The 25,364-nt window shown below is 45.5% G+C and overlaps 1 pseudogene; it reads left to right on the forward strand.

The window, feature by feature from the left end:
* Positions 1 to 16,837: 16,837 nt before the first annotated feature.
* On the forward strand, positions 16,838 to 19,565 carry LOC100050054 (elongation factor 1-alpha, oocyte form-like; annotated as a pseudogene).
* Positions 19,566 to 25,364: the final 5,799 nt, after the last annotated feature.

Genomic DNA, 25,364 nt, shown 5'->3' on the forward strand with positions numbered 1-25,364 from the left:
CCTATGTGAAGACAGACAAGAAATCATGCAGAACTGAAATTTCGCAATGATGTAAACTATTATGAACTCAATAATGAAAAAAAAAAATCTCTGCCCTCATGAAGCTTACAGTTTAGTGGGAAGACGGATGGAGAGAGTTAGGTGTGAGTGGGGGTTACATAAGGTGATCAGAGTCACTTCACCTGAGCAGGTGACATGGAGCTAAGGAAGCAAGCTATGCAACATCTGAGGGAAAAGCATTACAGGTCCAGGGAACATCCAGTACAAATGCCCTGAAGCAGAATAAGAGGGTGAGCAGTTGATAATAATGTCAGAGGGTAATGGAGTGGAGGGAGTGTATATGCTGAACGGTGCAGGGCCTTGTGGTCCACCATAAGGACTTGATGCCAAACCTCTTAATCTCAAATTTGTGTGCCCTGATGCGCAGTAAGGCAATCACAGAGACATGGTGCTTAAAGATGGAGAAAGGTTTACTTGAATTGGCCCAAATGAGAAGGTGGGAGGATAGGTTCTCTCAAACCCACCTTAACAAGAGCAGAAAGCAGGTGGTTTTATAGAGATAAGGGGCTTGGCAGGAGGAGTTTCAGAGAAACAAGGAGGTAGTTTCTTTCACTCCACATAAGCCCCTGGGCAATCTGACTTCAGGATGTGAATGCCAGCTGGGGGCTGGTTATCTGGTGATCATAACTTCCTAGAAGGCATTCTTTGTCTTCTGTAAAAGAGGCTCATAAATCCTTGTGACCCTTGAGTCACCCCTGAGGTTAAACAAGAAAACAGCATATTGACAAAATTAACTTCTTTTCATCTATGTCTGTGTTGCATACAAGGTTGAAAGGTAATCATGTTCTTATTGAACATTCACAGCAACCCTCAGGTACCCGGCTTCAGACTTTGGCTTTCCCTGAGTGAGCTGAGGGCTCCTGGAGGGTTTGGAGCTGAGGAAAGACATGATCTAATACGTGTTCTAGAAAGACCACTCTGACTGTCTTGTGGAGAACCGGGATAATGGTGGCTTGGACCAGGGCGATGGTAGAGGAAGGAGCGAGAAGTCATGGAGTCCAACAGGACATTGTGGAACTCTCCAGAGCTCAGCCAACCCTGGCTTATTCTCCCTGAGCAGAAGCCCTGTGGTGATACGCCACTTAGATGACTCCATCTCCTCCCACAGCTCCAGCTGCCTTCTACTCACTGACATGTCCAACCCAGGCATCTTCCTTGAGCTCCCTCTCAGTGTTTCCATCCTCTTTACTTCCATATCCTCCAGGTCTCAGCTCACGTAGCTTCCCCAGGAAAGCCTCCTACAGGTCCGAGCTCTCTCTCTACATCCTCTTAACACCTTGGATTTCTCCTCATGGCATCATCATAACTGGAGTGAAGTTTTGTTTTAAATAGCTGTTTAAGGGGGCCGGCCTGGTGGCGAAGCTGTTAAGTGCACACGTTCCACTTCGGCGGCCTGGGGTTCGCTGGTTGGGATCCTGGGTTCAGACATGGCACCGATTGGAAAGCCATGTTGTGGCAGGCATCCCACATATAAAGTAGAGGAGGATGGGCACGATGTTAGCTCAGGGCCAACCTTCCTCGGCAAAAAGAGGAGGATCGGTGGCAGATGTTAGTTCAGGGCTGATCTTCCTCAAAATAAATAAATAAATAAATAAATAAATACATAGTTGTTTAATGTTTGTTCATATTATATGCTCCATACCATGTCTATCTTCTCATCACAGTATCCCCAGTGTCAAGGACTATATAGGCAAAAAAGAAGGAGCCTAATAAGTGGTACTACCCTTAGACACAAACAAGGAGGCCCCTGCTTGGATCCTGCTCCCGCCCTCCTCCAGCAGTGCCTCTTCCCATGGAGTAAAGAGTCTACAGGGCCAAGGGAATTGTCTACCCAAGGTTATGTCCTTCTAGATGCCCAGGACCCTGGAATTATCTACTCAAAAGGCCTGGGATTCACTTCCATTGCCTGTATGCCCCTCTTACCTGGGCCTATCCTCACAAGGGTGGGTAACGCCATCAGGGCAAGCACCCCAAGGCCTTGGGTAGGCGAAGCTGTACATGCAGCTGGGATATGTAAGCTAGAGCATCCACACACCTTTGTCCAAGGACACGGGGTGCAGAACTGGACTGAGATGGGAAAAGAAGATATCCCATGCCATGGACGAGAGCCAGGGGCAGCAGTCCTTGCACTGCCACATTTGGACACAGAACTCGGAGAGTTCTTAGAATTCTAAATTCAAATCTAGTTTTCCAGGTCATCTTGTAAGTGGATTTGTCAGAGTAAGATAAAGCATTTTATGTAATTATTTGTTATCATGATTTATAACTGTTAAATATTTAGACACATGCTATGTGGACCTCAATTTGTACTCTAGCCTAGAACCTGATAACAAGTATTTATTGAACGAATAAATAAATGAATAGATTTTATCCCTGGACCTCAGCATTTACCACATGGAGTCACTGGATGAAAAACATGTATGAATGGTTTATGCAAATCAATTCCCTCAGTGGCAAATGCATTTTATGTAAAGTGAAGTTTCAGCTGCCGAGTGGATAATTTGTCTATGAAGGGTGAGATATCTTTTCTCAGGGAAGCTCTGACTTGCCTGCTTCTTTCCTATAATTTAGTGACAGGTATAAATAATCATAACAGCTAACATCTATTGGGTGTTTATGTTCAGGCACTGTTTGAAGCCATTTGTATAGATTAATTTATTTAATATTCACAATCCTAAGAGATAGTACTGTTATCATCCTCATTTTACAGATGAGGAAACTGAGGCTCAGAAAACTTAAGCAACTTGCCCAAGGTCACACAGCTAGTAAGTAGCAAAGCTAAAATTAAGTCCCCAGGTAGCCTGTACCTTGTATGTTGTGTTATGGTGTGTGCAGAAGCCCAAGTCTTCCCCTGCCTCCCCCTCATTATCAATCCTGGGAGCTCTTAGAGTCTGAGCTCCCTGGAGTCTGAGCGTCTATGGGTGTCAGGGCCATACTCCCTAATGCTGAGTTACCTTTGAGAGGGGTGAGAAATGATAAGGGATTAAACTTGAAGTTTCATCAGCAAAATGACTAATACCCCCACAGGGAAACATTGCGTCCAATTTCTACATTCCATCTCCTCTTTTGCTTTTTGTTTTGTTCTGTTTTTTTGAGGAAGATTAGCCCAGAGCTAACTACTGCCAATCCTCCTCTTTTTGCTGAGGAAGACTGGCCCTGAGCTAACATCCATGCCCATCTTCCTCTACTTTATAAGTGGGACGCCTATCATAGCATGGCTTGCCAAGCTGTGCCATGTCCGCATCCGGGATCTGAACCGGCAAACCCCAGGGCCGCTGACAAGTGGAACATGCACACTTAAGCCCAGTGCCACCGGGCCCGGCCCCATCTCCTCTTGTAAGCTTACAGGAATGCAGAGATAAGACAAAGAGCACCTCATGGTAATGAAAGCTATTTAATTTTGTTGCAAAGGGAGAAAATTTCCCCTTATCCCTCTTGAGTTCTTGTGACTGGATAATAAAATTAACACAAGACAGATTAACAGGAGGAAAACCAATTTAATACGTATGCAGGAGAGATCATAAAAGTGATGCTCAGAGAGTGATCAAAAAGCAGGTAGCCTTTATATCTTTTTACACAAAGAAACAATAAATTTGTGAGGATTTGAAAAGATAAAGAAACTTAGGTTTGGGTGCTTAACTAGCAAGGAATTTAAGTAAATTTGGGTTTTGGGTGGTAAATTAGTAAAAACTTAACAAGTTTTGTTTATACAGACTTCTTGGCCCTGAATTCCATAAGTCTGGTGATAAGGATGTCTCTCTCAGCCTCCAGGTGTGGGGAGGGCACCCTTTACATGAGAGATTCATTTCCTGCTTTCAGGGGGAACAGAGAGGGTCAAAAATGCCCTTTTAGCATCAGCTTCTCAAGTAACTTTAATTCAAAATAATCAGTACACCATTGTGGGATATTTGGGGGCAGCCTGCCCTGGGCCCCAACAATTTTCATTTACTAATCATGACATCAAGGGACCTGGAAGGGAAAGTAAATCATAGCTCCTTAAAGGTGAATTTTTCACTTACTGTAAACTTTATTTACTAAGAATATTGACTTTGCGAATGCTCTAGTCCCACCTGGGTAGATTTCCACTGTTAGAATGGGAAACTCCAAATCCCAAAGTGAAAGCAGAGAATTCCCTTCCTGCTCTTGGGCCATAGGATCACCAGCAGCAGCTTCAAGGACCCACCCAGGGGCAGTCTAGTCAGGTCAGGGTTAGAGATTGCTAGAACTAGGATGGGGCAAAGAAGAGGGAGGAAGGACCAGACACAGACTCAAGGCAAAGGAGCTCCTGGAGTATTGTGTCCCAGGCTACATGTTCCATAGAGGCTCACGTTCTCCCCTGTGAGTGGGGACAATGAGGCCATACTAAGGTCAGGCTCAGCTATCAGATTGGCATACACCCTCTGCTGGAGACATTCAGAAGCCACTGGAGGAATACAGGGTAGTTTCAGGTGGTGTCAACGTTAATCAACAATTTAGACAAATATTTTTGCATTGTAAGATGTTTTTATTTCGGTGTTCTTCTCTGTAGCATTATTCATAATAGCAAAAGATGGAAACACTTCCTGAATTCTGTAACCGGCTCTCAACTAACGTCAACTCTCCTTTCCTCTTCCACCTTCATCCTGATCTTCCACTTCCAAATTTACAACCCCATATTTCACAGGGTTGTTATGAGAATAAAATCAGGTAAAACATTTATCCACTCAACACAATTGCTATTTACTAGTAACCATGGTTTATGAAAATGACGTAATGTAAAAGTTCCTAACACGTGGTAAACATTTAACACATTTGCTAAAGCAAAACAAATAAAATTGGTTGGAAAATTGCTAAACTTAAAAGGACCACGCTCTCCCCTTCCAGGCTTCCATGGACGTGTCCCAAATTGCAGTGGTGGAAATAAACCAGACTGCCTTCTTGGGATATTCCCAATGATTTCAAAGCAGGTAACAAAATCCAGGCTCTGGCATCAGTTTGCCTAAAATACAAACAGCACAAAGTTCTCAGAAGAGTAACTTCCAGTCCATAAAGAAATTGCTTATGTTCTCAAATGTCATTCAGAAGTCACGTTTGTCTTGCACTCGCAAGCACTTCAAGTTTCCACTCCTAGTGGTTGTCTCCATGACTGAATCTGATCTACTCCTTGGGACACTGAGCTTGCCTCTCCCCTCTGCTTGGCCTCCCACCCTGTTGCACAGCCAGTTCTTCCCTTGTTACACAACTTCGTTCTGTAGGTCACATGGGCCTGGACATGGGAATCCTGGAAATAGCTGCTGGCCTTGCCCTGACCCCGCTTTACCAGCTGGCCTTCAGCAAGCCATTGGCCTCTCTGAGGTGCTGGATCTTCGTCTGCAAAATAGTGATGGCAGATGGTCTGGCTGACCTCTCCTTATGTGGTTGTCATGTTGGAGAATGTGGTGGGGAGTACCTCTTTCCTGAAAACTTTCCTGAACCCTCCCATCCCCTCTTCCTGTTGGGCACTCCTCTAGGACTATATTTACCTCTCTGTTAAAGCAGTTTGGATGCTGTATGTCTCATTTCATCTTTTTTTCCCCTGCCTCCTTGCATCTCACTCTCCTTATTGCCCAGATGAGTCATGCTCAAGAATGTTTGAAGAACGAATGAATGAATGAATGAGAAAACACTAAAAAGCACAGTGCTCCAAATCAGATAAACTTATCTATAAAAGTCCAGGTAGTTAATAGCTCATGCTTTAATAGTTGCAACTACTCAACTCTGCTGGTGTAGACCCAAAGTAGCCATTGATGTATATAAGTGAATGGATGTGGCTGTGTTCCAATTCAACTTCATTTATGGACACCTAAATTTGCATTTCATCTGACTTTCACATACCATAAATTATCACATCTTTTTTTTTTGAGGAAGATTAGCTCTGAGCTAACATCTGCTGCCAATCCTCCTCTTTTTGCTGAGGAAGATTGGCCCTGAGCTAACATCCATGCCCATCTTCCTCTACTTTATATGTGGGTTGCCTGCCACAGCATGGCTTGCCAAGCAGTGCCATGTCCGCACCCAGGATCCAAACCGGCAGACCCCTGGCCGCCAAAGTGGAATGTGTGAACTTAACTGCTGCGCCACAGGGCCGGCCCCTAAATTATCATTCTTTCTTTGATTTTTTTCAATCATTTCAAAATGTAGAAATTATTCTTAGCACACAGGCCATACAAAAGCTGGTGACAGGCCAGATTTGGTCTGCAGGCTATAGTTTGCCAACCTCTGCTCTAAAGTAATAGTAGATATGGGTTTGATTACAGGTAGTGCTGAGACTACCCACTGGCCTCTTTCCTCTCGTGTTTATAGATAGTGAGATCTGCCAAGTGTGTGACGTCAGACCTGTGTCTCCCCACCATCAGCAGGAAAGCTCTTTCTTGCAGCTTTCGCCCCTTCTTCCTGAGAGTCTGACCAGCTGCCTTCCCCTCACACTGTCCCATCAAAGGATCTGTGGCCCTCCTATCCCTTGGGTGCCTGGGCTGGTTTTCAGCACACAAGTCATCTTCCCAGCAGCGGGTCGCAGGTGAGATGTTCCTGCGTCTGCAGAACAAGGTTTGCGAGGATTTCGCCATTCTTTGGACACGCAATTCAGCTAAGAATTGGGGTGAGAGGGAGGTCTCCTTTACCTCTATCCTTTCTTATGTATTGTGCAATTGTAAATAATGACTCACACTGTAACACCTTTCATGTATGGAGCACTTACTATGTGTTCAACACTGTGCTAAGGGATTTTTTCATGTCTTATCTCACTTATCAAATGATTTTAAAGCAGGATCAGTTTCTCCTTCACCAGGATTGTCTTCTCTCTCTCAAAAACTATTTAACAGAGGCAGGTGGGTGGAGACCATTTTTGAAAGTATAAACAAATCTGTTGAGAAGATAGCAGAATAAAACTATCATTTATTGAGAGTTTAATATATACCAGGCACCATTCTATGGATTCTCCCATGAAAACATCAAAGCAAATCTAAGAGGGTAGGTAATATTATTATTTCAATTTTATGATGCAAACGCAGGCTTGTGAAGGTTTAACTGGTTCAAAGCCATTTAGCAAGGAAGGAGCAGAGTGAGGGTCTGACCCAGGTGGCCTGACTCCAGAGCCTCCTCATAACTTCATAACTTCTGACAATTCTGCCCCACAATCTTGAAGTCACAAGTACATTTCCTCTTTTTTTTTTTTTTGAGGAAGATTAGCCCAGAGCTAACTGTTGCCGATCCTCCTCTTTTTGCTGAGGAAGACTGGCCCTGAGCTAACATCCATGCCCATCTTCCTCTACTTTATATGGGGGACGCCTACCATAGCATGGCTTGCCAAGCAGTGCCGTGTCTGCACCCGGGATCCGAACCGGTGAACCCAGGGCTGCCGAAGCGGAACGTGCGCACTTAACCGCTGCGCCACCGAGCAGGCCCCACATTTCATCATTTTTCTACTATCATTTAAGGTACTAGCTAAGTCCCCTCCTCATCTTCTTTTCTATTATTTTTATGTTTCTGCATTTTTCCATATTCATGTAAAAATTCCTTTTTCTCCCACCGTCACCAAGGCACCTTCCCCATCTCTTGTTTGGACCTTGAACTTGTAAGCCACAATCATTTTATCAATTCTGTACCACAAATTGATAAAGGTATTGGAAGGGAGAGGACTATTGAGAAGGTTTCAAAAGTTGACCTGGTGATGTTCATTTTAAGCTCAAGGGATCTTTTTTAAAAAAATTTTTATTATTTTTTATTTTTCCTTCTTCTCCCCAAATCCCGCCAGTACATAGTTGTATATTCTAGTGTGGGTCCTTCTAGTTGTGGCATGTGGGACGCCACCTCAGCGTGGCCTGATGAGTGGTGCGATGTCCACGCCCAGGATCCGAACCGGTGAAACCCTGGGCCGCTGAAGCAGAGAGCGCAAACTTAACCATTTGGCCACAAGGCCAGGCCCTCAAGAGATCTTTTAAAGCTCCTTTTTCTTAGGGTCCTAGTCTGTTTATTATGATTAAAAGTATCCTGGGGCCGGGCCAGTGGCACAGTGGTTAAGTTTGTGCGCTCTGCTTCTGCAGCCCAGGGTTGGCTGGTTTGGATCCTGGGTGTGGACCTACTCACCACTTATCAGGCCATTCTGTGGCAGGTGTCCCACATATAAAATAGAGGAAGATGGGCACAGATGTTAGCTCAGGGCCAATCTTCCTCAGCAAAATCAGGAGGATTGGCAGCACATGTTAGCTCAGGGCTAATCTTCCTCAAAAAAGCTGAAATGCCACTTCTACCATAAAGACTTGAGAATAACCAAATACATTTACATGGTCCAGGAAAGCAATATTCCAAAGGGATTTCTGCATCTCAGTAGCCTCAGTTGTGAAATAGGGATTGTAATAGCGGCCAGCTCATTAGGCTATAGTGAGGATGAAATGAAGCCATCAATAAAGGAATAGTGCTGAAAACTGTCAGAAGATCAACACACAATAATTCTTGCTGTTATTTTGCAGGTAATCAAGTCTTTGGGGTGGCAACTCTAGTGATGATCTTTGCAGTTTATACATTTAGGCTTTTGCTTTGTTCAACCATCAGCAAAATCAGTCATGAGGCATGAGTCTTCTATCTTCCCAGTCCATGGCTATGTGGTGTGCAGGACTCACAAATCTATCTAGGCATAGCCCACTTGCATCCAATGGTCACACACAGGGCACTGTTTTGTGTTTTAATGGTATGAAAAAGTGACAGCAATAGCTTTCATAAAAAGACTTTATTCTTATGTGTATAGAATCAGTAAGGGCTGAAGGGGTCATCTAGATGTCCCAGTCATACTCATACTACATTTCATAGAAGAAATAGAGGTGGTATTCAGAAATCTGGACCTTGAAGCTTTCGGGATGTCTCTTGTCATTAACTGCCAGAGATAAACAGGAGTGTGATTTGTTTCTGTACAAGAAATATGACCACCATGGGAACTGCTCTTCTGTCCTATCTTTTTATCCTCTAAACCGGTATTTTCCTAACTGTATTCCTCAGTACATTAGTTTCACGAATGGTTAATAGTGTGCCTCAAAAATAGAGTTCCCCAATCAAACATATGTGGTGAACTTCAGAATGAGTTTTCTTTCTGTAAAACAGAATTCTTGTAGAATCTAAAGTGTGGATTGCTCTGTTCACACCACTGATGAGGCAGCTGCTTTATCCATGCTAATGAAGACACAATTCTCCCGAGATTACATTTTTATTGGCTTCACGGGCACTTAAAATGTACAGATTATTGCTCTCTTGGGGTTACTTCTCCAGAACATTAACCTCACCAATTACTAGTGAATTTTCTCATTTCTTCTTTTTTGGTGTCATTTTCTGAGGGTTAGAAAAATAAATGTCCTCCATATGCTGATGACAGCCTCAACTCATCTGTGCCACCGTAGCCCTTGTTCCTTCTGTTTTCTTTCTTTCTGTTCTTGCCAAGTCTTGAGTTTTTCAGTGCTTCACCAAATGTTACAACCTTGACCTTTTCTACTTCACGACCATCCCCCTCCCCACCCTCATTCTCTGCAGGAAGGCAACTGATGTTTACAGGTCTTGTTAAAAAGCCTCCTCACTCATTCATTCGGTTATTAAATATTGAGGATCTATTATGAGCAGGGCATTGTTGTAGGACCTGATTGAAAGCATCAATGAATGAATGGATTTACTCATCCCTGGGAGTTGGGAAGCTCTGTTAAATAATGCATGGCTAGGTATGTTTACCTTTTAGGGAGAAAAGTGCTCTGTAAATCAGGGAACTATTAAAATATTTACATGTTGGTCCCATGAAAAATGATATAAGCAGTTTTCACTATAATAGGAATCCTGATAATTTGCATTTATATAGCACATTATTGGCACAACAACTTTGTCCCTCTGAGTAGCTTCATTTAAAGTGGTTTTGCTTTAATTATCTCTCACAAAGCAACTATAAAATGATTGCAAAACAATTTGCAAGTGTGTATGTTATCCATAAATGCTAAGTAACAGTTAGATTATAAACACTTGGCAGTAGAATTTGACATTTCTCGGCATAATATTTTAGTTGTTCACCTGATGTACTGTCAACTCTGGAGCAGTAACATCTGGATTAGAACAGATCTGTGTCTGGGGAGGTAAGGGGGAGAGTGCATTTGTCTTAAGAGCATCCCAGAGGAAGGAGAACCTTGTTTTTTTGTTTTTAGGAAGATTAGCCTTGAGCTAACATCTGCCACCAATCCTCCTCTTTTTGCTGAGGAAGACTGACCCTGAGCTAACATCCGTGCCCGTCTTCCTCTACTTTATATGTGGGACGCCTGCCATAGCATGGTATGCCAAGCGGTGCCATGTCCACACCCGGGATCCGAACCAGCAAACCCTGGGCGGCCAAAGCAGAAAGTGCGCACTTAACCACTGCACCACCGGCCCGGCCCCAAGGAGAACCTTGATTTAATCTCTAATTTTTTCCTATATCTTACTATCTCTCAGTAGACCAAATAAAATTATTTCCCAAGCAAACCAAGGTATTCGTAAAACATGTATGTGCTCACAAGCTAACAGCATGAGTTCAGATGCATAAGGTGCTTTAAATAGTAACTAACGAGTAGACACTTAATAGACATCTGAGCACTTCATCTGATCCTTCATTAATGGACTCTGTTCAAATCACTGAGAATGGCGTCTTGGAAACAGCAATGAGGGAGTTCGTCATGATCCCTGAGCATCCACCAAACAAAGGAAGCCCCTGGTAATATTTACAAAATCACTCTTCTCCTCCAGTGCTCTGGATGAAACGTATTTTCCTCAGCACCGCAGAGTTAAGTTCATAGCTCTCAATTTCTACTCACTTTGAGTATAGTTGCTCTGAGGATCCCTCATGGAGCCTATGGTTTCACTTCCAGCCCATTATCTGATTCTCCTAAGGACTGGTAGAGGGACAGGGCAGGAATGATTATCAGGCCTGTTCACACGTGACGAGCCTATGATGCAGAGTATCAATAACTTATTCAAACTAACAGTGATGAATGAGAGGCAGAACCTGAACCTAGATTTCTATAACCAAGGGAGAGAAGGGTGCTCACAAATATGGGATACCTACAATCTTATTTCCCCTACATCACATGCTTCACAGTGAAAAAAGTTAGAATTGGAAATATGAACTTTTCCCATTGCTACATGAATGAATGAATGAATGAATAGGCAGTTCTATGCTGATATCCTCTACTGACTTCTCAGACGCTTACTGTTTTCGAAAGGAAATCCCATAAGACGTTAACTTTGTGTCATTAGCAGCCCTCTTCTTATCATCACCACGACCTCATCTTGCTTCATTCTCCTTCCCTGTTGAACCAAGGAGGAAAGGAGCCCCTCCTTTGCCCTAATTCTTCACAAGACACTTCTCTGAGCAGGTCCTGGGGCTGGAGTAGGGGCAGCCTTGACAACCTCAGTCTCCATCCTGTGCCCTGCCCTGCCTCTGGGCTGGAGTTCAGAATCTACTTACTTTAGGATTTATACTCCTATCTGGCCTGTAATTTGATCAAAAGTGAGTAGAGATTGGGAGTCTTAAAATTAACTGCACTCCTGGCAGAAAGAGATGTTACCTCTAGAGCACTAGAAGAGAAAAGTAATTATGTACACATTACCAGGGGCTTCCTTGTTGGGTGGATGCTCACTAGAGGCACTTAGGGTCAAATCAATCAGCACGATCAATTGAGGGCCTGTGCTCCCACTGCCTGTGCATTGCACTAGTCTTGTGTGTGGATATAAGTGTGTCTTACACTTATAGATGGTCTGAGATTTCCTAGCGGTGTGGCTCCTTCTTGCATGGTACCTGGAACATAAATGTTTATGGCTTCAGATTGAATCAGACTTGCCTCAGCCTCAGTTTTCACATCTAAGATGAAGGTGCTGCACTACAATGATGCCTCGGGGACTTCTAAAGAGGAAATATGTTCTGCCTGGGATAAGAATGTCATTTTCAGAAAGGAACACATCTTGATTAAAATTCCAGCCCCACTGCCTACATACTAGTTGTGAGATTTGGACAACTCTCTGAGCCATCTGCAAATGCAGGCAAAAATGCCCATCCACAGCACTGAGGCAGGGATTCAGCAACACAATGCGCTCAGCAAATATTTGTTGAATGAATAATACTCAGATAGTTCAGAGGAAAGCCTTTCTATTTTAATGGGCCTTGACCAGAACTTCCTACACTGCCATTTTCTCCTAAAGTTGTCATAAAGGAACATAAAGGAAAAGAACCCTTTCGTTTGTCTCTGTTCCCCACCGGAGCAAGGGTTATTTGAGCAGAAAATCACGAATTCAGAGTCACAACCGTAGTAAGTCCTTTGTGCCCTCCAGGGTTTCAACTCGAGCTCCCAGGCGCAGTGGGTGAGGCTGGCCTTGTACTCTCCCTTGAGTTGTTTTTTTTTGTTTTTTTTTTTGAGGAATATTAGCCCTAAGCTAACTACTGTCAGTCCTCCTCTTTTTTGCTGAGGAAGCCTGGCCCTGAGCTAACATCCATGCCCATCTTCCTCTACTTTATATGTGGGACGCCTACCACAGCATGGCATGCCAAGCCCGCACCTGGGATCCGAACCAGCGAACCCCAGGCTGCTGAGAAGCGGAACATACAAACTTAACTGCTGCACCACCGGGCTGGCCTCTCCTTTGAGTTGTTGACTCAGTGAGAGCAGATATCACGGGCTGTCTCACACTCCAAGACAGCCTACCACATGAAAGATGCTACTGAAGTATTTGCTGCAAAGAAATAATTCCTCCTACTTAGGATTTGATTTCCTATCTCTGTAGGTCTGCAAACTGGACATTTCCTTATTCAGGTGATCTGACTCTGGGAAAGTCAGCTTTCTCTACTCATGTACACACTTGAAATGGGGCTGAACTAAGTCAAAACAATTCTTTAGCTGGAAAAAAATTCCATTTTATAAATTAGGACACGAGAAGCTTGGTTACTAGGAGGAATCAGAGAAGGGGCTTTCCACATGTCCACCTCAACCCAACCTCTCCTGGAAGACACCCATAATCTAACCTAAACTTCCCCCAAACAGGATGGTTTTACACTTACCAGGAACACAGAAGGTAGAGCTACAGTGCAGGAACTCCACTACTCGGTTTGAATCAGGGCTATTTACAGGGTACAACAAAAACAAACAAACAGAGGCTCCTCTAACTTCTCAGTATTAGGCGCTGAACCTTCATCTTTAAAGTTCCCCATCCTTAACTCCAGTTTGGTTCCTTCTGTTTGTTTCTTCTGAAACATACTGGTGCTATTGTCCAGACTCAGTCTATGTCTGCCATGGCTAGAAACCTGGATAAAGTGGAGAATCTCATAGCTACACTTCTGCTCACTAACTATAGGGACCAAGGAGCTTTGGTTAATAGCTATCTAGTTTGATAAATTAATTGATAGATGATTTTGGTTTATATGCCAATATTGGCGACATGGTCTAGTCCTTTAGACATTGACCCTCCCTGCTTGGTTTTCACTAGAAAGTCACCTCTCCTTGTATTTATGCAGTCGCTCGACAAGCGCATCTTGATCATGTAACTTCATTTATCTCCGTGACTTCTCATTGCATTGTGCTTGTCAGTCTAAATGATTTTATTTCATCCTAACTGTCTGAAGCCTGCATTACAGTCATTATAGATTCATCTCCAATTCTTAACCATTCCATTCCAGAAACTCTGATGACTTTACGTTTATGAATTGTAAATACTATTTCTAATAAAATGATAATGAATTGCCAGGTCCCTTCAAATTTGTAAATAATGGGAGTATTTCCCTAGCAACAGCCAATTACACCAGGCAGGGGAAGTCATTCTATCAGGAAGACTTACCCTTCAGCTTATTTCAATGTCAGAAAACCTCTTAATTCTGATTATTCCTTCAGTTCTGAGTCTGCCGAGACCCCGCAGACACTATGTAAATGGTTTAAATGGAAGAAGTGTAATAATAATTTTTAATGAGGAGACAGTCTGGCTCAGAAGAAGCCTGGAAACCTATGGACTGAGAAGTATCATCCTGTGTCTTCATTAATACATTCTGTGACCTTGGGCAGATCTTTTAGTCCACATGTGAGCACTTCACCTGTCAGCGAGTGGAGTCTGGCAAGGCAAGACAGGGAGGGGAAGACAGGCCAATGGCAGATACCAGTTATGGATCACCTGCCACGTGCCATGCACTGTGCAGGATGATCTCGTTTAACCCTCACACAAAGCGGGAGGTAGATATTATCCCCATTTTATAGATAAGGAGACAAGCTCGGAAATACTAAGTTCACATGGCTGGTAAGTAGAGGAGGCAGGATTTAGAGTCAGGGCTATCTGACTTTGAGGTACAATCATCTTCTATCCTTAATTTGCCTTTGTGCTATTTCAAAAAGGCTGAAATGAGATGGTATGAGAGCCTCATGTTAAGTCTGGGGAACTTCAGACCTAGAGCGGGGAGCAACCAGTTCAACTGCACTGGGGGGATGGGCGGCAGAGTCAGGAAGGGGTCTTGACTCTGACTCTTTAGAGTTCACAGCAGAGAAATCTGGGTGCTGCATCGAGGGCTTGAGCCTGACTTTGGGGTGAGGGAGATGTTGACAAAGCTCTGTTCCCCACCCTGATGGCATGAGCTCCCATTAACACCTGTGGTCTCCCCTTCCTCTCTTCTGATCCCCCTCTGTATTCATGTTGAATGCGTGTCAACTGCGCTGCTTGGCTGAGGCCCCATCACCTCCTTCCAGGACTCCTGCGGTGGCCTCCTAAGGGGCTCCCTGCTTCCAGTCTCAGTCTTTCCAAGCTTCTTGCCATGTAACAACAGAGTAACTTTTCCCCTGAGGGCAATAAAGAGTAATCAAGAGATTTAAGTAGGAGGATTACATAATTAGATTTACAGTTTAGGAAAATTAAACTCTGAGGAGTTAATGAATAATGGTCTTCCCCCTTTCATATCTTTAGTTACCATCTTCTCCCATCCATTCCTCGCCCTTGAATTGCCAGGCAAATTCAGTGCAGGACTGTCCTCAGCTGATTCCTCTGCCTGGCAAGCCCCTCCCTCACCTGTGGGCCCCTAGATGCTCACTGTCTTGAAGACCTGAGGAAGCTTCTCTTCTCTGAAGTTGTCCTTACCTCCCCACACACCTAGGAATCTCCCAAACAAGCCTCACTCACAGCCCTCATGATTCATTCATTACACTGAAATTGTTTCTTTGTGGTCCATCTCCCTACTAGAGTGAGTGTGAACCCCTCAAAGACAGAGTCTGTATCACTCATATTTGCAGCCACAGCTCCCAGGGCAGAACCAAGCAGTGGTCACTCCTAGACGCTAGTGGAATGAAGAAATGGGATCATTATTTTTTCTGCCTCTTTTTTTCTAGAAGGTGACTGGATGAGGAAAGGATATTGATAGTGGGGAACAAGGAGTTGCAGAACCTTTGGACCATCCTTTTACCTCCTTAGACCTGAGATTCTTTTGTAAAATGGGGGAAGGAAAGAATTAGATGTTTCCTGAGGAACTTACTTCTCTGGCATTCTAGTTTCTTAGTTCTTTAGGGGCAAAGGTGGAAAATGGAGCTTCTCTGCTTAATGAGAAGTGGACAGCGCTCAAGGAAGTGGGCCTCAGTGGGACAGGGAACCCTGAAAGTCCAGACTACTGGCCTCCTGCCATCCTGGGCCCAAGCACGGGCTGGGGGAAGGGGTCGGAGAGAGGGAATATTTACTGTGTGTGTGACTGAGCTCTGCCAAGGACTTCCCCAGGGAAGGATGAGGACATAGCTGGCCTTAGAGAAGACTCCAAACAGCCACAGCCAGTCTCAATGTGGTCCAAGCAGCTCTCCCTTTAAGCAATCCTAGACAGCTAAACTGGAGGAGCCCAGCAGAGGCTGAGAGTTTTTCAGAAGAGAGGCCATGACTGCTTCCTAATAACGAGTTCTCAGTCTCCTGCACAATGCCAGACACCATATTTCTCAATCAACGCTGAATGAATGAATACCCACAACCATTCTGCATCTTAGTCTTTGGGGGTCACCTGCACAAAGTCTGGTACTGTGTGACATTTATTTTATTTTATTTTTCTTATTTCCAGTCCTTTCCCTTCCCACACTCCACACACCCAGTATTTTATTTAAAAAAAGTATTAGCGTGCCTCACCCACCCTCTCTTCATCCAAACACTCACTTGGTCAAGTTAGAAGTCCCTGAAATTGGGCCTAGGGGGAGGGAGTGGCATTTTTCTAACTAATTTGGGCTCTGGTTTCAGATTTGGTTGGAACCAGAAGAAGGAGGGGCCAGCGCTAGGTTTATAAAAGCGGAAGGCAAGAAGTTCACCGTTTTCACAGCTGCTGCACTCTTGCTGATCTCTGGCTCAGGTTCGTTTCTTTTTCTTTAGAGGCGAGGACTTACAGGGGACAAGCTGCAAAGCGTACCCGAGCATCAGGGTCTTTTGTACTAGAGATGAACTGGAGGGAGGAGGGCATTAGGGGAATGAGGAAAAGCTAAACCCCAGATGTTCTAGGGAAGGCCCACACAGGAGAAAAGATGAACTAAGACTGCCTTGCAAGTACCCACTACAAGCCCCTGAGATTATAGCCCAAGGGGTGTGAGCCTGGGCAAGTCAGTTTCACTTTTCAGTTAACACCATGTCCTGGACTCTGTGCTAGGCACTGAAGTGAGGAGGGGCTGCTGGATGGGAGCAGAGTGGAGAGGAATAAAGGAAGGAGGCAAGCCTGGAATATTTGGCCTCACCCACCCCCACTGTTTTTTCCTGCAGTGATTGTAGTGAACCCACCACCATGGGCAAAGAGAAGACCTATATCAATATTGTTGTTATTGGCCATGTGGACTCTGGCAAGTCCACCACCACTGGGCACCTCATCTACAAGTGTGGGGGAATTGACAAGAGAACCATCGAGAAGTTTGAAAAGGAAGCAGGAGAGGTAAGGCACCCACTGTGTCTAGGAGTGCTGGGGAGTATGGGGGGATGTCCTCCTGTGTGTGGATCTAATTTCAGAGTACAGAAAGCAGGGTGCACTCTGCAGGGCTAAGGTGTTGCTGAAGTCAGCTGCAATAGACCTGTCAGCTCAGCATCAATGCATTCTACTCCCTCACCTCTCCCCAGATGGGCAAGGGCTCCTTCAAGTATGCCTGGGTGCTGGACAAGCTGAAGGCAGAGAGAGAGCGTGGCATCACCATAGACATCTCCCTGTGGAAGTTTGAAACCAGCAAATACTACATCACCATCATTGATGCCCCAGGCCGCAGGGATTTCATCAAGAACGTGATTACTGGCACTTCCCAGGTAAAGCAGTCCACGTCCCCAGGGGCCTCTCTATGGGTGTGGTGGGAAAGCTCAGTCTTTATTTCTGGGACTTGGCGAAGGACCGTATCATAAGCCTTGGAAGGGTTTTTCTCACCCATGTCAATCAGCAATTCTGGAAGAACTGAAGGACAGAACTGAGTCTCATCACTCTAATGAGGCTCAGATAGTGTCGCCCTTTGGAGCTGGGGCAGGGAGCAAATTTTCTGACACCCAAACGAGGAGACCACTTGAGGTCCTAGAGGAAGGAACTAAAGCTCATTTATGGGACTAGATGAGAGTTAGGGAAGCAGGACCTCTGTGCCTAGCAGCCAGGGGGTCCATAAATTCCCGTGAGCCCTCTGTAAGTTTCTGGGGAGTGTCCCTCAGCTTTACAAAGGAATCTGGCACTGCCCAAAGCTCCAGGCAGCTTCCCAGCCCGGCCGACACCCCCTCCCTCATTCCCTTGCGGTCCCTGTGACCACATGTACAGGCCGACTGCGCCGTGCTCATCGTGGCCGGCGGCGTGGGCGAGTTTGAGGCAGGCATCTCCAAGAACGGGCAGACCCGCGAGCACGCGCTACTGGCCTTTACGCTAGGCGTGAAGCAGCTCATCGTGGCCGTCAACAAGATGGACTCAACTGAGCCTGCCTACAGCGCTGCGCGCTTCCAAGAGATCACCAAGGAAGTGAGCGCCTACATCAAGAAGATCGGCTACAACCCGGCCACTGTGGCCTTCGTGCCCATCTCGGGCTGGCACGGCGACAACATGCTGGAGCCCAGCAGCAACGTGAGTACTGGGTGGGTGGGCAGGCGCAGTAAGTCCTGGGGAAGAGGTGCCGCTGGGAACCAAACCCGAGACTCACCTCTGCTCTACATCCCCGCAGATGCCCTGGTTCAAGGGCTGGAAGGTGGAGAGGAAAGAGGGAAACGCCACCGGGGTGACTCTGCTGGAAGCTCTGGACTCCATCCTCCCGCCCACTCGCCCAGTCAACAAGCCTCTGAGGCTGCCTCTGCAAGACGTGTACAAGATTGGAGGTGACTGAGGGCTGGGTGGGACTGAGGGGAGGCTGTCCTTTAGGGATTAAGGAGTTAAGAGTAAGCTCTGGTGTCTGACTGCCAGGGTTCAAATCCTGACTTGAAGCCACAGTTTCTAAGCTAGGATAAAGTACAGAAGCACCCAGCATTTCCAGCTCAGCCGGTACACAGTTTAAATAGCCAGTGATCCACGCAGTGCTTCCTACCAGTTCTGTAGGTAGCCCTTTGCCCCTGAACACAGGAACAAGGGACTTCCCAGGAAGCCAGTTCTCACTGGGTAGGTCTAGGACCATTCTGACTTCCCTTCTGCCTTTGGACAGGCATTGGCACTTGCCTGTAGGCCGCGTGGAGACCGGCTTCCTGAAACCTGGGATGGTGGTCACCTTTGCCCCCAGCAACCTCACCACCGAGGTCAAGTCTGTGGAGATGCACCACGAAGCCCTGACTGAGGCCCTGCCTGGTGACAACGTGGGCTTCAACGTCAAGAATGTGTCTGTGAAGGACATTCATCGTGGAAATGTGGCTGGAGACAGCAAGAACGACCCCCCCATAGAGGCTGGCAGCTTTGTGGCACAGGTAAGTCCCCAGGAAGCCATGGGATTTAGGGGCCCCGCTGGTGGTGGGGAATGTTTCTTAGGAATTAGTCCTGATTTTGCTTGAGGCCCAGGTTCATCAAGAGTTGGCCCCAGATCACACAAGCCATCGATCTCTAATTCCACCTCCTCCCCTGGCAGGTGATCATCTTGAACCACCCTGGGCAGATCCACGCCGGCTATACCCCAGTGCTGGACTGCCATACAGCCCACATCTCTTGCAAGTTTGCTGAATTGAGGGAAAAGATTGATAGGCGCTCAGGCAAGAAGCTGGAGAAAAACCCCAAGGCCCTGAAGTCGGGCGATGCAGCGATCGTGCAGATGGTCCCCAGCAAGGCCATGTGTGTGGAGACTTTCTCTGAGTACCCACCTCTAGGTGAGTCAAGGATTGCTACTGAGTCGTGGGAAAAAAGTGCAGGAGCATTTCCTTCATGCCGTTTTCCAGGAATCTCATTCTTCACTCCTCTTCCAGGCCATTTTGCTGTGCGGGACATGAGACAAACAGTGGCTGTTGGAGTCATCAAGACAGTGGATAAGAAGTCATCCACAGCTGGCAAGGTCACCAAGTCAGCAGTAAAGGTGAGCAAGAAGTGAAGCGTGTCCCCTGCAGCTTCCTCAGTAACCTGCACTGTAGAAATTACTTAACATTCTATGTATTTACCAAGTAAGATTAATAAAACTTATTTAATAAGGCTGGCTGTCCTGGGCTCTTCCAAGGAGGAAAGCATGAGATAAATGGGGCGCCTCTAGGTAGACTGACTACAATTTAAAGCCCATAGGTTTCAAAGTGTTTGTGTCCTGGGTTGTGAAGATGATTCAGGGTCCTCTACCTCCTCGTCCTCATGCCCAGGGCTCTATCCCATCCTCTCTCCCATTTCCCTCAAACCTAATCACCTGTCTGGCCTGTCCCTGCTGTGAGGAAGTGGAATTGTTCTGGGATGTGAAAAGTATTCTCATAACAGCATAGGACAGAACCTTGGTGCCAATGGGTTAGTCCAACACAACTTACTGTATGTGTGATTTTTGGTGCCAGGTGCTCTATTATCCAGAACCCTGATAAAACAGTAAATGCCAAAGGTCACTTGGCTAACAGTGGGGTGAGAGCTCTAGAAACAGTTCATTTGGAAGTCTGAGCTCAAGCTGCTGTCTAACATGTTAGTTTAGGTTAAGTTAATATGCCTAGAGGGTGAGGAATGGATGGATGGAACTTGAGAGCCTTTGTTCCCTTTGTTCCCTAATTTTTGTTTTACATTAAGGGATGCAGCTGGATAACACCTCCTGGAGCTTAATAAGCTGTATGCATGTGCCACATATGCTGAAAGTCAGATAACCAGCCCTGGTATGAGTTTCCCTACATTAAACCCAGCATGTATGGAGTTAAAACCAAAGCACTCATACTCTGCTCTCTCCCTGGCTTCCTAGCTCCAGAATCCACTGTCCACCATGGAGACAGACACAGCCAAGGACAAGCGCAAGCACTTGGATTTGTTATCTCCTCTTCCTCCCCGCCAAGGAGGTACAGGCTGTTGGGAAATCTCCCTCCTCTCTGCACGTAGTTTCAAGGCCAAACACAGGCTGGTGGGAAAGCTCCGACCAGCAAGGCCATATGCTCCCCCTCCCCTACCTAAAACCCCAAATAAAAACCCTTTTAGCTTTTCGGGGAGTTTGGGATTTTGGCGTTAGCTGCCCTTTCTCCTTGCTCAGCAACTGTGCAATAATAAAACTCCTACGTTCTTCTACACCCAATGTCAGAGACTGGCTTGCTGTGCAATGGGTGAGCAAACTCACTTCAGGTTCGATATCACCCGAGGTCTACCTGTGGTGTTCTTTATCCATTAAATATTGGTACTTGCCATGCGCCAGCTGCTGTTCTGACCCCACGGACTTTTACCTGGTGGGTGGAGATAGGCAAATATAGCTGTAAGAGCACAACGAAAGTGAGCAAAGAGAATGGTAAAGGTGGGAGTAGACCATGAAAGATGAAAAGCAGGATATTCCAATAATCCAAGCAAGGTGGTAACTTGGGAGGTTGGGGATGAGGGGGTCATGATGGAGTTAAGTGGTGAGAAGTTTTACCGAACATATTTTTAGAAGTTCTGGAATATCTTTACAAACTGACAAATTTCTAAATATTGGACATGAAGTGTGAAGAAATGGAGTCAAAGGTGACATCTAGGTTTTAGGCCTGAGGAATTAGAAGGATGTAGCTTCTATGATGAGAGGTGGGAGTTGATTGCCAACTAAAAGACACTCGTCTGGAGAGAGGGGAGCAGTCCAGGCTGAGATAGTCACGGGGGTAATTCAAACCTGGAAGTGGAATCCCTTGCCTATCAGCATCTGCTAGGAGGTGCTAGCATGTGCACATAGACCCTGCCCTCCCTGAAGGAAATTAATCAACTGTAAAACAATCGCAATCAGTTCTCTATTGGAAAAACCATTAATCTTCAAACATTGAGAGTGCTATTAAAATGTAGCAAGGCCTGAGCGGATTATTGGAGTCCTTTCTGAAGCCAGGTTGGGAGTATCACTTCCTGCCCATTCCTGAGACTTTGATGTCCAAGATTTAGACTAGGAGTACAGTGGCCTATTTTTCTCACTGATCAATAATGTTACCTGTTCCTGCCTGTCAAGTTGGCTCTGTCTCAAGTGCAAATCTCCAAGGAAACCCTAGACCCAGCGCAAACCTGGAAATAATAGCAGGATGACATATCAGAGCTGTCACCATGCAAGGTATCAAGAAGTTCACCTGTCTGCAGGCTGGAAAACCTGTCAAATTCCAGCTGTTGTCAGCATGCATCTGCCTAATGGGACCTGGACCAAGGTTTGGAGTACCTCAAGCCTGTCAATGTAGTCAAAGTCCGCCCAGCCTGGGTGGGAGAGCCAGGCAGGTTCAAGAGCTGTGGCAAGGATAGAGTGCAGATTGCTCACCTGTTATATTCCCCACCCACTCCTGTGGCCTGTGCAGAATGGCTAGTCCTTTTTGTCCTCAGAACGCTATATGTAGAATTCTATAAATCACAATGACAATTTTGCTTACAATGATTGGAGAACTAAACTTCTAATTTAGCAGTGTCTGGCTTCCTAAAGTACTCAATAAATATTTGTTGGATAGTGAATGAATGAATGAATGTCAACATAAGTTTGTTGAAATAAGTGAACAACTGTTTACCCGCCAATTTACTCTTAATTCTCAAGAATACTCATGGTTTTGATGCTTGTGTCTTAAGACTGCCTTTAAAAATTCAATTTGAAAAGAAAATGAAAAATATCACGGTGAATCCTCCCAAGTGCCATCTTCTCTCCTCCTCTCAGTCATTCCTCACTGGGGTGGAGTAACTGTTGTTGGTCGTTGAGGGAATCTTGTCTCTAATTAGAAACACCAAGAGTATTTCTGTGCAGCACTGCAAAGAGCTGCCAGAATGGGCCAAAGTCTGTACCAAACCATGGCTATAGCCCTTCAGACTAGCATGTAAGAGCTCTGACATTTCACCCGAGAAGTGTGCTTGTCAGTGCAGGGTCGCCTCATTTAGTCCTAAACATAATGTTGCAAATGCATCTGAGGCACCTTGGCAGTCACCAGGTTGGCAGGTATTGGAGGCCTCCTCTTGTTAGATCTCCCCACACCTGCCCCTGAGACCAGTTGGTACAATGAACCAAGGTTCTTGCTGAATTGTCCCACACATACTTCTGTTAGCAGGCATAAAACAGTTGCATGTCTGTTGTACTGTTTGAAGTCTCACCAATCTGTCCTCGCAGTCTCTGACGAGCACCAGGCATGCAGGTCAATGACAACATCTGGCAGTATGCTTCAGCCAGCCTTCTCCTGGGGGACAGACTCCCCTGAAAATGACTCAGCATGGGATGGAGTCCTCAGATCCTGGCTGCTACTTCAAAGGGGAGAGGCTGCTGGGCTCACCTGTTCATCCAGGAAGGTGCCTGTATAATTGTTCTAGTCAACCGGTAGGTCAACTTTACTCATTTCACCACTGAAAAATCTTTACTAATATCCATTACGACAAACAACAAACCCTCTGGTGCAGACTGGAGATAAATATGGTTGAGGTTTGTCTGACTTATGTGGTAATAGCCACTCCCCTACCCCTCACTCCCACCTCTGGGGGGCTTCTGATTACGCTTTCAAATGCTAAACAACCACCTCTAGAGTGTGCAGTCCCAAGTAGGGTGCTTCAAATGTTAAACAACCATCCACACTGTGTAGAATAAAGCTATCGTATAGACCTCATACCACATTAGACTGCTCCACACAAAGTCCTTGAGCCCACCTTTCCTGAGAGGTCATGCTGCCCCCACGCAGCCTCCCACCCTCTTCCTGGAAGCCCTGACTTGCTTCTGGCAGCAGCTTTCCCTGCACTCATGCATCAGTGCTGGGAAACCTTCCCTGCTGCCACGGGATCACCTTCTCAGCTGGAAGCCTGCTGTGCCCTGCAGTTGTCTCTGTTCCTAGCAGTCCCTGGCTGCAGGGCTGACCTGACTGTCTCAGATCCAAAAGGAATCACCCTGGCTCCCACATTTCTGACTTTCTCTCTGTCTGTCAGACTCCAGGGCTCTAAAAAGTTTCCTGTCTGGTTAGCTGTAAGCCCATCTCCTCAGGCCAATTTAGGAGGCTCTGCAGCTCCCAACCTACTCCCCGGGATGGTGGGTGCCTGTAGGAGAGAGCTTGTTCTGGGCTGATGCACAGAGCTCACTAGGCCCCAACCACTCAGCATGCAAGGCTGTAGCTTGTAGCCCATGATCCTGCAGACTCACTGTGGACACCCTGATCACCCAACCTGACTGAGGCCAGGAGGACAGGGAGCCATTTATCATTCATTCATTCATCTCCTATTTTACCAGATATCCATTGGTGATAAGCGTGGTTGAGCTGGACTGGAGACTTAGTCCTGCCCGCCCAGACCTCACAGTCTGGCAGGGAAGCAGACAAGTGAATAGAAAGTTATAATATGATGTGAGACAGGCTGTGATAGGGCAACTTCAGGAGGCCATGGACAAATGAAAGGAGGGCCTAACTTAAGGAAGCAGAGAAAACTTCTTGGAAATACTTATCTAAAAAAAGCATGCCTAAAAGCCCAGAGGGGAGCCGGAGCCTGGAGGACCGTATGGCTGGCCTGCAGATTGGGAATGTCAAGAATGGGCAGGTCTTCATTCACCAAAATAAACTCAAAATGGATTAAAGACCTAAAGGTGAGACCTGAAACCATAAGGCTTCTGGAAGAAAACGTAGGCAGTACACTCTTTGACATCAGTATTAAAAGGATCTTTTCGGACACCATGCCTTCTCAAAGAAGGGAAACAATAGAAAGAATAAACAAATGGGACTTCATCAGATTAAAGAGCTTCTTCAAGGCAAATGAAAACAGGATTGAAACAAAAAAACAACCCACTAACTGGGAAAAAATATTTGCAAGTCATATATCTGACAAAGGCTTAATATCCATAATATATAAAGAACTCTCACAACTCAACAACAAAAAATCAAACAACCCAATCAAAAAATGGGCTGGAGACATGAACAGACATTTCTCCAAAGAAGATATACTGATGGCCAATAGGCACATGAAAAGATGCTCATCATCGCTGATCATCAGGGAAATGCAAATCAAAACTACACTAAGATATCACCTTACACCCGTTAGAATGACAAAAATATCTAAAACTAATAGCAACAAATGTTGGAGAGGTTGCGGAGAAAAAGGAACCCTCATACACTGCTGGTGGGAATGCAAACTGGTGCAGCCACTATGGAAAACAGTATGGAGATTCCTCAAAAAACTAAAAATAGAACTACCATACGATCCAGCCATCCCACTACTGGGTATTTATCCAAAGAGCCTGAAGTCAGCAATCCCAAAAGTCCTGTGCACCCCAATGTTTATTGCAGCACTGTTTACAATAGCCAAGACGTGGAAGCAACCTAAGTGTCCAGCAACAGACGAATGGATAAGGAAGATGTGGTACATATATACAATGGAATACTACTCAGCTGCAAAACAGAACAAAATCATTCCATTTGCAACAACATGGATGGACCTTGAGAGAATTATGTTAAGTGAAATAAGCCAGCGAGAGAAAGATAATCTGTGTATGACTCCACTCATATGAGGAATTTAAAACTATGGACCAAGAACAGTTTAGTGGATACCAGGGGAAAGGTGGGGTGGGGGTTGGGCACAAAGGGTGAAGTGGTGCACCTACAACATGACTGACAAACATTAATGTACAATTGAAATTTCACAAGATTGTAACCTATCAATAACTCAATAAAAAAAAAAAAAAAAAGAATGGGCAGGTCTTGGAAAGGGCTCGATGTCAAGCTAGGGAGTCTGGATTTCGTGGTGAGGGCAGTAAAGAGCCATGGAGTGCCCAGATGAATGT

Source organism: Equus caballus, chromosome 7, assembly GCF_041296265.1.
Source record: "Equus caballus isolate H_3958 breed thoroughbred chromosome 7, TB-T2T, whole genome shotgun sequence".
NCBI classification, from domain to species: domain Eukaryota; kingdom Metazoa; phylum Chordata; class Mammalia; order Perissodactyla; family Equidae; genus Equus; species Equus caballus.